Source organism: Chlorocebus sabaeus, chromosome 5, assembly GCF_047675955.1.
Source record: "Chlorocebus sabaeus isolate Y175 chromosome 5, mChlSab1.0.hap1, whole genome shotgun sequence".
NCBI lineage: Eukaryota > Metazoa > Chordata > Mammalia > Primates > Cercopithecidae > Chlorocebus > Chlorocebus sabaeus.
The window spans coordinates 48,781,150-48,794,348 of NC_132908.1; positions in this window are offsets into that span (position 1 = coordinate 48,781,150).

The following is a 13,199-nucleotide window of genomic DNA, read 5'->3' on the forward strand; positions in this document are numbered from 1 at the left end:
AAAACGAGGTAGCAATAACTCAGGGTTAGTCGTCTAACAGAGAGGATAACCAAAGCCCAGAGAGAGGTCTGCCCCACCTCCATGCATGGTGATGTAGTGAGTTCGTAAAACCCAGAGAATGCTTAGGTGAGTCCACATCAGAAATCAGCCAGTGGCTCCAGCATAACAAATGAGATACACTGGCTGTTCATTTTCTAATGTAAATTCTAGATGGGAACCAGGGAGGGAGGAGAGCAAAAGAACAAATTGGATGTAATCAGAATCAGATTCAAGATAAACTGCTAATGGTTAATAGGGTCAGCCACCCAAGCAGCAGCCAGACCTGGAATTTTCCACTCTCACTCTCTGCCTGACATTTGCTAGAGGCCACATGTGCATTAGTCTACAGTTCAAGTAACCAGCTCCCGGTGCTGATGAAAGGCAGGAGAAATAAGGGGAGTTACCTTCCACTCTGGCATGGCCAGGGTATGGGACGGAATTCCTCTTGGAGAGAGATGATAATCATAACAGCATAAAAATAACACCCATCTCCTTCATCAGCATTGCTAACAACATTAAGAGTTAACTGGCTAACTCTGCAAAAAGGACTTTAAGTAGATGGCCTCATTAAACATTTGTAACTACCTTTGAGATAAATAGATATTCTCATTTTAGAGATGAGGAAACTGAGAATATAAGGAAGCAAGATATTGACAGGAAATCACTCAGCTAAGAGGAGGCAGAGACAGGTTTGGAGTGCATAAGCTCCAAAGGTTTGTTGTGTACTATATCAATACACTTTTAGGGTGTTTGAAAAATAATTTTAAATTTTTACTTATTTTGCGTGTACCTCATAGGTCACAAATCACTTTCAGATATTAGCATTCCTATTTTAAAGACTCTCCCCCCAAAAATAAATAAAGACAGCTCCAATCAGTACCTAGAAATATACTTCCAAAGAAGTAAACAGAAGGGGAAGGAAGCACTTGAGTTCAGCTACTCTTCTCTCCAAAACACACCCACAGTTACCTAGGAAGGCAGGAAAGAGTTAGTGTGGAACGGTGCCATAGCCTAGGCTTTTCCATGTTAATGTCCAGCTAATATGGGGTGACTTCAACCCTGTGCTGGATGAAAGACAGATAAGGAGGAGGAAGGGGATGAGATGAGTTGGAATGGGTTCCTGGGCCAGATTCTCTGCCCAGGCCCAGCACTTGACAGGTACCCTGGCAGCCAGAGATACCACAAGGACAGACACAAGACAATGTGTTATCACATTCTCTGATTCCATCCGCTCAATGTTAATATAAAACCACCTCACTTAGACATATTATACTTCTCCTTGGTAAAGAAGAGATTCCATGTGAATACAGTCACGGCTGCAAAAGCTCTCTTTTTAAAGCTTCATCAACTATCAGGATATTCAAGTCCTGGAGTTGCAATGGAATCCTTGTGGGGAAAACTCAATTAAACCCACTACAGAATACACACAGAACAAGATGGAGGGAAAAGAGCATGAGAAGGGGGAAAAAAGACATTTCTTTTGAATAATAAAGCTCCAGATTTAAAATTAGACTGTACAATAACAGCCTTAATTCCTGGAAACCCAGACGGGGAACTAAATACATAATATATTGAGAGGAATTTGCTTTCACAGACTTTGAGGATGTAATACGTCTTTTGGCACTTCACACATCCTTGGTGGGTATTTCTGCTGAGTGGAGGAGGCTGTTAACCACCTTTTCATGGAAAACATACCTCCGTCTCGAGGCAGAGGTTAAGTTCTTCTCTAGCCAAAAGAAGCAATCCATAATGTTTCATTATGGAGCAGGTCTCACAATGAATAGCGTTGGCAGAGATGGATAACTTAATATGACTCTATTCAGCAGCGCTGTAAATGTATCTGTCATCTCTAAGACTGGTTGAAGTGGTCAGACGCCACTTGAGATCCCAAGCAACATTCTGGTTCTTTCAGGGGAGGAGCATGACTGCTGAATGCTCACCTGAATAACAACCACAGCATGAAACACCTCTCGAGTATGTATTTAAGCATCTACTATGTGTCAAGCTGCTGAGTAAAAATCTTGGCTTTAACTACTTGCAAACTCTGTAATCCTAGGTGATAACCAACTCTAGTTCAGTTTTTTTCATTTATTAAAATGGGATCAATAATAATATCTGCCTTACAGGGCTCTTGTGCAAAGCTCTTGAAGTAATGACAAGTATATAGTAAATGCCTAATAAGGGTTAGTTGTTGTTACCTTAACCATCTCAACCAGGGCACAAACTACTGGGAGGCAGGGGGCCTTCCAGGAGGCAGTGTTTAAGGGGTACTCACTTTCAGGGTCACGCATGCTTGCTTCTGTAAATGTGGCACTGCAGAAACCTCACTGGTGTTACTCCAGCACTTGCCTGGATCTCAGCTTTACAGATGCAGAAAGAGAAGCCCAGAGAAAGTGAAGTAACTTACTAGAATCCACCCAGTAGACTTATATGCAGAACCTGGATTCACATCCTATCTGTCCCCTACCAGTGGTCATTCTATTATTTGACCACATCACACTGCCTGCAAAGTGAGGTTTCTGAAAATGAACTTTCAACTTCCAAATTCTGATCCTCGATGTCAGGATCCTGAGCAAAACACAGCAAAATTGTCAGATCATGTAGCCTTGACACGAAGAGATGGCTTATTTGCTGGGACCAAGAGAGCAGAGAATAGCACCCCAACATGAAGAGGCCCCTGCCAAGTCTCTTTCAAGGCCCAATTTAGGTGCTAAATAATGCAAAACTGCTTACCCTTGGAAAGTGGCTGGAGCAATGAGAACTGCATTTCACTGGTCAATAGAAAAAAAAAAAAAAAGAAGAGATACATGATTCTCTGGCAAAACCTTCCTTATCAGCTCTGTTGGGGGAAGGAAAAAAAAAACAAGGCAAATAAATGACAAAAGCAGAGGAAGCATCAATCATGCCGTAGCTGGTCTGCCAGTTCCGGCTGCAGGCGTGCAACTCACAGGCCAACCTTGGGCTCAGAGAGGCTGGGCTCACCCCAGCTCCAGGCAGAAGAGAGAGGTGTGAGCCTGGCTGGAAACCAGAGCCTCTCCTTCTCTTTGCAGCTCTGCTCCGCCACTTGCTTTCTCTGTGAGTCTGGTAAAAGTAGCTACATGCCTCTGAGTTCCCTAGCCATTTCACACATCATCTCAGCATTCTTTCCCAGCTCCAAAGGCTTGGATCCCCACAAATACAGTAGCAAAAAGAATATTCTGAAATCTCATCTCCTCTCACTTCATCCCTCTATCATCTGGAAAACTTTCTAGATCCTTCATATGTGATGTCTTGCCATTGTTACTTTTTGTGGTTGTTCGGTAAAAACCAAAACCAAACCAAACCAAAACAAAACAAAAAACAAAAACAAAAAGAAAAGGAAAAAAAATCAATAAATGGGCAAAATTTATATAACTATAATGAGAAATTTTGTCCCTTCAGCATTATTCTGAGTGCTTTGATTAGTATCAGCAAACCTATAGGATGTCCACTTGTTCTTCAAAGCTTTGTAGCAGGCAGAATCATTTATCTAATCCTTATTCCGTATAGCCTCTATTTTGCAGATGAGGAATGTGAGATTAGAATGATGCAATGGCTTCATTTGTTCTTTTCTTTCTTTTTTTTTTTTTTTGAGACGGAATGAGTGGTACGATCTTGGCTCACTGCAACCTTCGCCTCCTGGGTTCAAGCAATTCTCCTGCCTCAGCCTCCCAAGTAGCAGGGATTACAGGTGCCCGCCACTACGCCTGGCTAATATTTTTGTATTTTCAGTGGAGATGGGGTTTCACCATGTTGGCCAGGCTGGTTTCGAACTCCTGACCTCAAGTGATCCATCCGCCTCCCAAAGTGCTAGGATTATAGGTGTGAGCCACCGCGCCCAGCCCGTTTGTTCTTTTATTCATTCATTCCTTGTTCATTAACTCAGCAAACGTAACTGTGGATCTTTTAGGCACCAGGCTCTGTGCAAGAGGCCAGAAATTCAGAGGTAAATAAAACAGAGTCGTTATCCTGACAGAGACAGCATAGCAAGGTCTTTGAGCACATACATTTTTGAATCTAACAAAGCTGGGTACAGGCCCCTACTTTAGCTGTTCATAAGCTCTCTGACCTTGGGCAATTTATTTAACCTCTCTCTGAACTTCAGGTTAATTTCTACAAAATGGGAATAATAATTTCAACTGGTTAGGGAACAAGTGAGGATTAGATGTGCTGATAACGTAAACCACTCAGCACAAGATCTCAAACACAGAAAACAAGCAATAAATAGCTGCTTTTATTATAAGCTTCAAGAACATTTTGAGTTGATGGCTGGGCCAAGCATGGCAAATGGCTATTTTTGTTTAATGATTTTTGTTTCGTCTCGCAGAAGGCAGATCTCCCACGTGCTGATGAATTTTGTGGCAGCCAAGAGACAGAGAACAGACTGCCTGCCTGGTTCTCCATGGAGTGGAAGCCGGGGGATTTCACAGACCACCCTCCAGCCCCAGGCTTGGCTATGAACCTGAGGAATACTCACCACCTCACATTAAAAAGGTCCCTTTCCTTCCTGAATCAAAGGAAATGCTATATCCTTTGGCAATACAGCTCAAATAACTTCAGCAACTCCCACAGTGGTTCAAACACCCCACCCGACAGGCAGATGCTTTTCTTCCCCTCCTAGTGCCAAGCTCCAGGGCTTGCCCAGTCTAGTCAGGGATCCCCAGCTCCAGGCCAAGAAAAGCCACTGAACCCTGATGAGCCAGGCCTTAGGCCAGATCAGAGCACCTGCCTGGGGCAAGCTGGAAAAGTCATTGTAGGGTAAATCCCAGACATAAGACGCCCTGTCACCATAGTGAGGGGGACACTCACCAGAAGGGACTGCATCCATCCCCTTGCTGCATTCTGAGCACTGTCGGCATGCACCTCGGCACAGAAGGTTTTGTCATTTGGACTGTAATAAACCCCATTTCCTGAACCCCATGCCCTTCCAGGTTCTGCCTCAACCATGCCGTCCCTGTGTCTACCCTTGCCCTGTTCAGAGCCCAGAGCACCTGCAGCTGAAGCCATTTGGAGGAGCCACTGGAGGCCTCAGGTGCAGCTCACATGCGCTAATGAAGAGTGCTCTGGCCACCTTGGAGGACAGGGGGAGCGTGCTCCTGCTAAGGCAGTAGGGTTCAAATTTGGCTGCAGGCTAGAATCCCCTGGGAGCTGCCACAGTCCTGATGGCCAGGCCACAGACCAGACCAGATAAGCTGAAATTTCTGGGGACAGGACCTAGGCATCAGTATTCTCTTAATTCGGCCAAATAATTCCAGCATGCAGCCAAGAGTAAGAACTAGTACCTAAGGAAAGAACACTAGGCAGGGCCTACAGACGGTGTCCTCCTCACCTCTCTCTCTTTTTTCTTCCATTTCTCTTTTCCTATCTTCTTCTCTCCTTCCTTCCTTCCATCCTTCCTTTCTTCCTTCCTTCCCTCCCTCCTTCCCTCCTTCCTTCATTCCTTTGTTCCTTCCTTCTTTTCTTCCTTTTTCCTTCCTCCTTCCTTTTCTTCTACCCTTCCTCCTTACCTCCCTTTGTCATTAGTTACTGAAACAGCATATTTCTGTAGTTAAAGCCCAGAGCTTATAGTCAGACCATTCTCATTTTTGAATTCTGGCTTTGCTGCTACTAACTGTATGACCCAAGTCGAGTTACTTTACCTCTCTGAAGTGCATCTTTCTCATTCTATAAAATGGGGAAAAATTGCCAGGCACTGTGGCTCACACCTGTAATCTCAGCACTTTTGGAGGTCAAGGCGGGCGGATCACCTGAGGTCAGAAGTTTGACATCAGCCTGGCCAACATAGCAAAACCCCATCTCTACTAAAAATACAAGAATTAGCTGAGCATGGTGGTGTGCGCTTGTATTCCCAGCTACTCCGGAGACTGAGGCAGGAGAACTGCTTGAACTTGGGAGGCGGAGGTTGGAGTGACCCTAGATGGTGCCACTGCACTCCAGACAGAGTGAGACTCCATTTCAAAAAGGAAAAAAAAAAAAAAAAAAAAAAAGAGGAAATATCTTTAGGACTTGCTGTAGATAATACTTGTGAGGACTAAATATCACAGATAAATTGCTTAGCATAGTGCCTAGCAATTAGTATGTGCTCAATAAATGTGCACTCTTTTCCTTCTAGTTATTATTGTAATTATTTGCTAAGAGCTATTCTAGATGCTAGGAAGACAAAAGGAACAATGCGGGCATGATGTGCGTTCTCACATAGCTAACTCTCTTCCCATTCAATCCCTAGGTGGGGAATGACCCTAATTTGCTTTGCCGGCAGGGAGGACAGAGATTTCTCTCAATAGAAATAATCATTATGTATTGAGCATGTCCCATGTGCTGGGCACAGTTCAATCATGCCATAGACATTTGGGGGCACCTGATAGAGAAGTACAGTACTGGACATGATTCCATCACAGGCTTCCTACCCAGAGAAGATGGTATTGATACTTACATTTTGCAGGTAAAGAATCTAAGGCTCAGGGGTTCGAGGCTGCAGTAAGCTGTGATCATACCACTGCACTCTAGCCTCGGTGACAGAGTGAGAGATGATATCTCTAAAACAAAAAGGGGCCTGGCATGATGGCTCACACCTGTAATCTCAGCACTGTGGGAGTCTGAGAAAGAAGGATTGATTGAGGCCAGGAGTTCAGGACAGTCTGGGCAACATGGCAAGGCCCCATCTCTACAAAAGTTTTAAAAAATTAAAAATAAAGAAGCCTATTTGGGAGGCTGAGATGGAAGCATTTCTTAATTCCAGGGGTTCAAGGCTTCAGAGATACCTGGTTTTGTTACTGCACTCCAGCACTCCAGCTTAGACAACAGAATGAGACCTCATTTCAAAAAAAAAAAAAAAAAGAATCCGAGGCTCAGAGCCATTAGATATTTCATCCAGGGTCACACAGGTGGATGCAAAGCCAAGCTTTTAAGCACCACACTGCTGTTCTTGCATGGATGTTGAGAGTACCTGGGAGGGAACTTTGAGGTCCAGCTAGAACCAGGAGAACAAAGCAATTCCCCAAACTGGAGGATTTTGCAGGAAAAGGACACAACCAAACTGGGGTGAGGGATCTGGAGCAGATCAGGATAAGCACGATGACCGTGGTAAAGAGGGGATCTGGGTGAATTCAGGAGTGGGGTAACAGAGGAAAATCACCCAGTGGTGAGGGGAGTCTGGGTGAATTCAGGAGTGGGGTAACAGAGGAAAATCACCCAGTGGTGAGGGGAGTCTGGGTGAATTCAGGAGTGGGCTAATAGAGGAAAACCACCCAGTGGTGAGTGGGTAGTAACTCTATTTACAGATTCCAGGGCAGAAGGCATGTTCCCATTTTATAGAAATCCTGGCCTAGTCTAATGGTCTTGACATGCCTCAGTTTCCCTATCTGTAGCTACATCACCATTACAGGTTGACATAAAATTAAATAGCAAACTATGCATGCTGAGCAAACACCTTGAAATATGATTTAAATGACTTATGTCAAAGAGGACTTGATTTCACAATATGGCTTTATTATCGCTAATTGGAAGAACAATAAAATGTTGGTGAAAAAAATCACTTAGGCAGCACGATGGACGCTTAAGCCAGGCCTGGCTTAGACAGGAAAGTTGAGTATCCTACTTTTAGGCTTGTAGAATCTAGGTTTAATTCAAACCCTGGTTTAAATCAAGGCCCTGCTACTTACAAGGGTGTAATCTCTTTAGGCCTCAGTTTCTTCATCTGTAAAATGGAGCTAACAATGCAGCTTTCTCATAGATTTTAAGTACAGACAAAATGTCACTATGTCAGTTAAACACTGCTTATGGTACTTCACACACACAAAGCATTCAAAATGTACTAGCTATCCTGATTGGTAAGACAGCCATCATGTTCTCAGGAACTGCTCCCTCTCAGCCCTGGCCTTGGCTGCTTTTAGGTTCTCTGCCAAGTTTATTTTTGCTCTTCTGCCAGAGCTGGTTACGTGTTATTTGTTTTGTAGGGTATTTGTTTTCCAATATTTTTACTAAGTAGGACAGTTCTATCAATGAGGTCTGTTGCTTTATTGGTTGCTAATTGCCAGGGCATAATTGTTGCAACGTTACTTGGTGTTCCTATAATTCTCTAGAGCCAATCAAGGTAGCCAATTCTCTAATTATAGCACAGTGAATTCTCAGTCACCAGCATCCAAACACTTATATGTTTAGTTTATAAGAACTCTTTCCAGCACTTTTACAAGAAAGGGCTTAACTGGCAAAAGAAACTCAGGTCGAGAAGTGTTTTAAAACTAATTTTATAATTACATATGATGTATAAAATAAATATTTTGGCCAGGTGCAGTGGTTCACATCTATAACCCCAGCACTTTCAGAGTCTGAGATGGGAGGATCACTTGAGGCCAGGAGTTTGAGACTAGCCTGGGCAACATAGGGAGATGCCATCTCTATAAAAAATAAATAAAATAAATAAAAACTTGCCAGGAGACATGGCATGAACCTGTAGTCCCAGGTATTTGGGACACTGAAGTGAGAAGATCACCTGATCCCAGGAGTTCAAGGTTGCGGTGAGCTATGATTTCACTACTGCATACTAGCTTGGGTGACAGAGTAAGGCCCTGCTACAAAAATAAATAAACAAATAGTAAATATTTTATAATTATATCAATAAGTATATTTTCTGAAAGCAACATATAAAAACTGTCTAAGATTTCATTTGATTTCTGTCTGGACAATGAGTGTTGGTGATTATAATGATCATAATTCTGAGACCCACATATATACCCATGGGTCCTTTGCAATATAATCAGAAATTGAACTGTCCTCAGCCAAATTTTTCTAGAACCGAAAGCATTTTATTGTGTTTAAATGTTTTCTGGAACGCAGAGCCCATCTATTTCTTCCCCATAAGTCAAGAAATCAAAATATTCAATTCACTAGCATCACTAAATATAAAGTTGGCCTTGATACTGCAGAATAAAAAGCTAATTTATTATCAGTAATAAATCCGTGATTTTAATCTGATGGTATCATTTCTCTGCTTCCATTTTTTTTTTTTAGAGCAAAATTCAAAGTTTTAACATGACCTCCAAGGCCCTACTTGTTCTGGCCCTACCGATCTCCAGCTTCACCTCTTCCCACCTTCCCCACTCTCTCGCCATGCGGTAGCCCCACTGGCTTTCTTTTTGTTCCTCTAACAGCCACGATTATTCTGAATTCTGAACCTCCTTCCTTACTGCCCTCTGTGACTGCTGCTCCTCCTACAGCCCCTTGTAGGAGGATGGCTCATTTCTTTCCAACCATAGGTCTCAACACCAGTGCTGTCTTCACACGGAAGCCATCTAGAATGCCAAAAGGCCATCCTCCAACTGCCAAATTTTTCTGCTTGTGTCCTGAATAACCATGATCACAACCTGGTGTTATCTTATTAATTAATTAACTTTTCACTGTCTCTTCAGAATTCAAGTTCTGTAAGGAAAAGTGTCTTGTACATCATTGTGACCCCATCGCCTCTAACCAAATGATCCTTAATAAGTGCTCAATGAACAGCTGTTTAACAAAGTACGTGAATGAATGAACAAATTAATGAATGAATGGATATACATTTATGCCCCTTTATTTCAATTTTTTCCAATCTGCTTTTGCTTTATGCAAGATACACAACTGGATTTATCCACAACTGCCCTATTCTGTATCATAACAATGCTTTCTATTATTATCTTTGCCAGTAGTACTTAGTCATCTGCATTTATGGAACATGTGCAGTTGTGTGGGGCCCTGCTTCAAATGCTACAGAGAAGAATGAAGATCAAAATCCATCACTGTTGCTGTCACGGAGTCTCCAGTCTAACTGGCAACAAGAAAAAACGGATTTGGCCAAGATATGGGCAGAGATACGGAAGCTAATGGCAGAGATTCTTAGTTTCTCCCTGTTATAGGCTGGATTGTATCTCCATGGCAAGACTCATATGTTGATGTCCTAACCCTCAGTAGCTTAGAACAGGACTGTATTTGGAGATAGGGCATTTAAAGAGTTAATTACAATTCAATGAGGTCATTGGAGCAGGCTCTACTCCAATATTATTTGTGTACTTATAAGAAAAGGAGATTAAGACATAGAAAAACACAGAGCAATGACAATGTGAAGACACAGCAAGAAGGCAGCCATCTACAAGCCAGCCAGAGAGGCCATAGAAGAAACTAACCTTTCGGATACCTTGATCTCAGACTTGTAGCCTCCAGACTGTGAGAAAATAAACTTCTGTTGCTTAAGCCACTCAGTCTATGGTATTTCATTATGGAAACCCTAGCAGACTAATATACTTCTCAATATCCATTTTCCCTTACTTGCCTAGTGATAGAACCCTGGTTTTGCTGGGCAACTGGCCACCTTGCTAAGACCTGCATTTCCTAGTCTCTTTTGGAGACAGAGATGGCCATAGGACTAATGACTTGTGAGCAAAAGTATTAGGTGACCTTTGCTGCTCCTCCAAACTCTCACACTTTAGATCCCAATTCTAACTCACATGCTCAGGGAGGCTATTGGTTGAGATGTGCAGGAAGGGAAGGAGACACGAAGAAGTAAAAGTGATGGCAGATTCTCCTGGCCAACAGTCAATACAAAGGCCCCTGCTAGCCAAAGCTCTTCTCTTCCACAGTTCCTACTTGAATTGTATTGCATTGCTATGCTGGCCTGCTGGAAAATCCATCAAATCACATCTTCCAAAAAAAAAAAAAATCCTGTAGATCCCTCTAGCAGAGCCAAGAAACATCAACCACTTATACATTAGTGTTTCTGAATCCTGGATGAGGCAGGTGCCTTGAGGAAATGGGAGAAATCATTGTGGGCCAGGCAGGTGTGTAGCAGGTTCTCTAGTGAGATTTTGATTATGAATGGGTCTTCAAAAGTGGGAGAAGGGCACAGTAAAAAGAAAAAAAAAAAGCAAGAAGAAGTCAAAGGCAAACTTAACTTATTTCAAAATTTCCCTTGGGAATTAGTCTTGTATCTAGCATGAAGAGCAAAAACTCTCCCTCTTGCCTTGCTGGGGTCTTTGCTCCCAGAACGGAAATGTCAGACCTGTACAATGGACACTACCTTTTGGCTACATCACAAATTAAACTGGTTTTGAGGGGTCTCCATGAAAACCTGCTACCTACTATTTTTTACATGATCCTTGTGTACCAAAAGAAATGCATTCTAAATTCCCAAGAATAAAACAAAAAGTTAACTTTTGGAACAACTTACTTGATAAGTACAGGGTCCCCAGCAATTGTACCAATCAAATAGCAGAGAATGAGCCTAAGCCACAAAAAAGGGCACTGATAGTGAGAGCTACTAAAAAACAAAATTATACCTGCATCCTGGATGTGGATTTCAACAGTTCTACAGTATTTTTGAATTCAGGATGATTGCTCAGTTTTTTTGTTTTGTTTTGACATTTTAGTGTCTTTTTTGTCAAACTTTTTATTGGGAAATGTACCCACTGAAAAGTAAACAAAAACAATGTCCTGTGCATGTTTGCAAGTGGAAAACTATGTCTTCAGCACCCCAGATGCCCTTGCTCAGTCTCTCTCAATCTTCTCAAAAGTGGTTCCCTTCTGCCACTTTTCTGGTCAACCACAAAGCTTAACCACTTTTCTGACTTTTATGGTTTCACTCTTTCACGTTCTTTATGGTTTTTCCATAGCCTGAGCATGAATCCTTAAACATTATGACTTAATTTTTTGCTTTTAAACAGATTACTAAATCCATAGAATCATACAGTATGTGTTTTTTGGTGCCTGGTTTTGTTCATTGAACATAATGTTTTTGAGATCCCTTTATATTGTGTAGTTGTCATTTCATTCACTTTCACTGCTATATTGTATTCAGTTGCATGAATATATTCCAGTTTGTTTTGTATTCGAATTGATAGACTTTTGGGGTTGGCTCCCATCTCTTAATTTTTTAAGCACCTTTAGATTAAAGGGCAGAGGTAACAGGCAACCTCACCTAGAAGGTGATCCTTATCAATGGGGCTTCCTTCTTTCTCTCCTACCCTCTCTACATCAGCAGTTCCTAATCCTATTCCACCCATCACCGGCTAAGCACAAAGCTCTGCATCCTGCTTCCTGAAATGTTCATCAGGCTTAGATGACTCAGGAGCCAAAAGCCTCTTTGATCATACTTTTGGACCATTTGTGTGTTCATTAATTCAACAAATAATTGCTGATTGCCAACAGTACGTCAGATTGTTCTAGGTTTCAGGGTCCTGCTCACATGGTTCTCAAATTCTGGCAAACAGTTTGATGTCAACCTGCACTTTCCTTAAGAGCAGAACACATGGGAAACGGAAAAGGTAAGCATAATTTTCTCTGGGAATTTCCATGTTAATCAGTAGGAAGTGGTGACTAGGCTTCATTCACCAGACGTTTTTAGCATCTTCTGGAAACTCTGATCTTTGAAGTCTTAACATCACCTGTCAAAGCACTTTGTAATGTTCACTCGAAGAGCTTTTTGGAATATTTTTATTTTACAGTAACACCTCAAAACCTCTGCGTGAAGCAATATTTATAATAACCCCACACTGAAAGTAATCCAAATGTTCATCAACAGATGAATAAAACACAAAATGTGATCTTTTCATACCATGGAATATTATTCTGTAATCAACAGGAATGAGCGACGGATCCATGCAACAACTTGAACGATGTCAAAAACAAACTCAGTGAAAGAAGCCAGATACAGATGAAGACTATAAATTGTATGATTGCAATTATGTAAAATGTCCAGAATAGGCAAATTTACAGAGACAGAAAGCAGGTCAGTGGTTTCCTAGGGCTAGGGGTGGGGACGGGGAGTGACTACAAGTCAGCATAAACATTGGGAAGATCAGAAACTCAAGTTAGAACAGTTACATTGGTGAGAGATTTTGAGGTCTAGGACATAGAGCCGCTGGTAGGCAGGAGAACAGAACACAAGGGAGTTAGGGCAATGCTCTAAATTGGGATTGTGATGCCTGCGCAACTCTGAAAATTTCCAAATATTATTGAATTCTACATTTACAATGGGTGAACTTTATGGTACAAAAAGTGTGCCTCAATAAAGTCAATAGAACAGTTTTTAAAAATCTCGACATGGATTGTGTTTATTTATTAATTTAAATTAATTTAAGGAAGGAGGTTTTGACGTTGTCACAATAGCCCTTGATTTA